Below are 3,885 nucleotides of genomic sequence, written 5' to 3' on the forward strand. Positions count from 1 at the left end.
TTTTGACTGGGAAGTAGCTGGTATTTTTTTCTTTATGTCCTTCCTTCCTTCCTTCCTTCCTTCCTCCCTCCCTCCCTCCCTCCCTCTCTCTCTCTCTCTCTTTCTTTATTTCCTTCTCTTTCTCTCTCTCTCTCTCTCCCTCCCTCCCTCCCTCCCTCCCTCCCTCCCTCCCTCTTTCTTTCTTTCTTTCTTTCTTTCTTTCTTTCTTTCTTTCTTTCTTTCTTTCTTTCTCAGAAGACAGATAAGTAAACAAGGGCCTTCTACCCGCCCTCCAAGTTCCCAGCATTCTTTGGGGTGACCTGACAGTTGGCTGATACACAGGCTGTTCCCGTAAGAGTCTTTACACAGGGACCATGAAGGTAGGCCAGGAAACGTAAACATCCAGGGCAGAGAACTTAGTAAATGAGGCTGTGACTACTTAGAGGACATTCGCCTGGGTTCCCTTTTCAGGTTCGGTACCCATCAGGTTTCTTTACCCATTGCCAGATAAAATGTTAGAACCTCCTGGTCGGGGCATTGGGTTATATGCTGCTTATGCAGGGCTATGAGACAGGAGTTACCACCAAACTCCAGACTCTCTCTCTCTCTCTCTCTCTCTCTCTCTCTCTCTCTCTCTCTCTCTTTCTCTCTCTCTCTCTCTCTCTCTCTCTCTCTCTCTCTCTCTCTCTCTCTCTCTCTCTCTCTCTCTCACCCCCTGCTGGCCAAGCGAAGCATAGCTTGTAGAGATGCTGCCCGAGCTGAAGCTGTGTGCAAAGTTTAGCTACCAGGAGTCTGACTGGGCAACCATGGCTGCTCCGAGCTTCAAGAGTGAAGTGGACAGATGTCCCAGCCACGGCCCCTGTGGACTCAGCCCATGAATCACCAAGTGATGTGTTCATTGATTTTCTACAGCGGTGACAAAATAACCAAAACAAACCTCAAAACTCAGGAGAGCCAAGATTTATTTTGGCTCAGAATTTCAGGATGTTTGGACACTGTTCAGCTCTGTGGCAAGATAAAATCATGGTGGAAAGGTATGGTGGGTGAAAGCCACTCATCTCGTGGAGACAAGGAAAGTAGGGAGACATACACAAAGAGGGTCCTCAAAGTCGTACCGTCAGTGCCCTGCTCCCTCTAGGACTTCCTAGCAGAACATATCAGCAGATTAATCATTGATGAAGCTATCATCCTCATGATCTAATTCACCTACTACTAGCTGGAGACCAAGCCTTTAACACATGAGCCTTTGTGGGGAGTATCTGTTTCCAAACAATAGCACCCCCAACTTTCAGCAGATGACTTCCATGCTACTATCTGTGGACAACTGGCGAGAACCTCAGGGGTCCAACATCTCAGATCCCCTCCCCCACACTCCAGGGTCCTCTCTCTTGTACCCACCAGCCTGCATCATGGCCCTACCAACCTCTTTCTCACAGCCTCCCACCTCCCACAAGAATTCTCCCCAAATTGCAGCTGAATCCTGGCACTTGGTGTGAGCCTACAGGAAGGACATTCCATGTCCTTCTACAGGGATGTGGAGAGTGAAGATTTGTCCGCTACTGGCCAGCTATCAGCTACTCACGCTACTTCAGAATTCTGCACTCTGACTTTCACGAGCATAGTGTGCTGTGTTTCCTATTTAGACACTCAGTGCACCAGGTAAGGTGGCCACCAGGTCATGCCTGCATTTTCTCCTACACACCTTATATTTTGTATGGATGTGCATGCCTGGTACCGTCAGAGGTCAAAAGTCCTGGAAGGGAAGTTAGAGACAACTGTAATCTGTCATGTCATGTGGGTGCTGGAAGCCCAACGCTAGTCGCCGGTCCTTTTCAAGAGCATTGAGTGCCCTTAACCACTGAGCCAATCTCTCCAGTCTGTGTACCTTACTTTTTAAAACAGAGTCTCTAACAAACCCGGAGCTCCGTAATTTAGGTATGCTTGATAGCCAATGAGTCATAGGGACTTCCAGATTTCCATCCCACAGATGGGGGAGTTACAGGTATGTACCCAACACAGCTTGTACAAGGCTGCTGGACATCTAAACTTAGGTCCTCAGGCTTGTGTTCCTGGCACTTTATAGACTGAGGAGTCTCCCCAGATCCTTGTCACCTTCTTATGTCAAGACAATAAAAACAACAAACAAACAAACAAACAAACAAACAAAACCAAACACACAAGCAAAACCAGTGAAGACCTGATTTCAGCATCTGCCCACTTTCCTGATCTCTTTGTTTCTTTTGCTCTGATAAAGACAACGACTAAAAGCAATTTGGGTGGGAAAGGGTTGACTTCATCCTAAGGCTTGCGGCTCTTTATGAAAGAAAATCTGGATAAGAAGTCAAGGCAGGGACCTAGGGGCAGGAACTAAAGCACAGACCAGAGGAGTGCTGCTTGCTGGTTTGTTCTCCATGGCTTGCTCAGCCTGCTTCCTTATACTTACCAGGACCACCTGCCCAGGGGTGGCAGCCCACAGTGGACTGGATTCTTCCACCAGAATCATTAAAAACAGACAAACAAACAACAGCAAAACCCAACACATGCCTGATGGAGGCATTTTCTCAATTAAAATTCCCTTTTCCCAGATGACCCTAGCTTGTATCAGGTTGACAAAAATCTAGCAAGCACACAGAGTATAACTATTTCCACCATGCCCAGTGTCTGCCAGTTTAGACACACAGAGCATCAAGTGCACAGTTAACAGTGTGGGGAGGCAAGGAATCAGAAATGCTAAGGTCTTCGGGACGCTTTTGTGTGCGTTTAGTCAAACTGGCATTTTACTTTCAATAGTGAGTTCCTTAACCAAAGCTCATTAAAAAAAAAAATGTCCTCAAAAGTTTTACAACAGGCTCTTATGACCTAGGGCCAGTTACTTTGGGTTTCTAGCCTCAGCTCATGCTACTCCTGAGACCCTGGGCCCAGCTCTGCAGAGTCAAGACCTACTGTCAGGGTGACAGCTTAGAAAAGCAAACAGAGGGGGGCAGAAGCAAGGAAAGCTCTGAGCGAAACCGAGGGGAGGGAGCAAAGGGGAAGAGGTAGAGGAAAGAGCAGAGAGCCCAGGAAGCCACGCCCTGCAACGCTATGCATGGGATTCTTTTAAACCTTAGCTACTTAGCTTTTCTAACAGTTCTCAGAACTAGTACAGTTGCAAAGGTGTGGAGACCAGGAGGCCTTACACCTCTGAGAGTGGTCCTTCTGTCCTGCCAGCAAGGCCATACCAGGCATCCAAGGATCTTCTGCAGCCTGCTGACTAATTATCCACGGTGTAACAGGGCTATGGTTGGTGTGGCCACTCATTCATCCATCAAAAGGATACCTGGCTCATTTCTGGTTTGGGGCAATTATTAATGCTGGTACTGTGAGCATCCATGTATGGGTTTTATATGAATGACTGAATCTGTCTCTCTCTAAGATAAACACTCAAGAGTCAATTACTGCTGTTCATATGGTAAAAGTTCTGTACTTGTTTTTGTTTTGAGACAGTTCTTTGGGTTAATCTGTTTATTTGTTTGATGCTCAAATGCTACATATTATCTTTGTTAATTTTGTTTCATTCCATCATAGGACTGTATGTTGAAGTCTACCATCTGACCGACTCTCATCTCTGCTAACGTTTGCCTTATACATGTTGAGGTGATGTTAACTGATGCAGGAACGTGTAGAATTCTATCTCCCTGTTGGGTTTACTCTGGCAACTGTGTAAAGCTTCCTGTTGCAGTCACATGACTGAGAGCAGAAACTCTACCTAACTTCTTTTGTTTAATGTCTGCACAGAGTGCACAGAGACTGACTCACCTCTACCTCCTCATCCCACCTTCAAATATCCACATGACAGTCCCAGGCTAAGCAAACACATGTCTCTGAGGCCCCAGGTGCAAGCAGAAATGGGCAAGGCCTGGGAGAATA

General features: G+C 46.7%; 1 long non-coding RNA gene across 1 annotated transcript; it reads left to right on the forward strand.

Moving 5' to 3' along the window:
• Nucleotides 1-346: 346 nt before the first annotated feature.
• On the forward strand, nucleotides 347-3,674 carry Gm33174 (predicted gene, 33174). Its single transcript, NR_155280.1, has 3 exons — nucleotides 347-359; nucleotides 1,510-1,638; nucleotides 3,544-3,674. It is a non-coding gene; the product is annotated as a predicted gene, 33174 (long non-coding RNA).
• The last annotated feature ends 211 nt before the right edge of the window (nucleotides 3,675-3,885 follow it).

This window comes from Mus musculus, chromosome 15 (assembly GCF_000001635.26).
Source record: "Mus musculus strain C57BL/6J chromosome 15, GRCm38.p6 C57BL/6J".
In the NCBI taxonomy this organism is placed as follows: domain Eukaryota; kingdom Metazoa; phylum Chordata; class Mammalia; order Rodentia; family Muridae; genus Mus; species Mus musculus.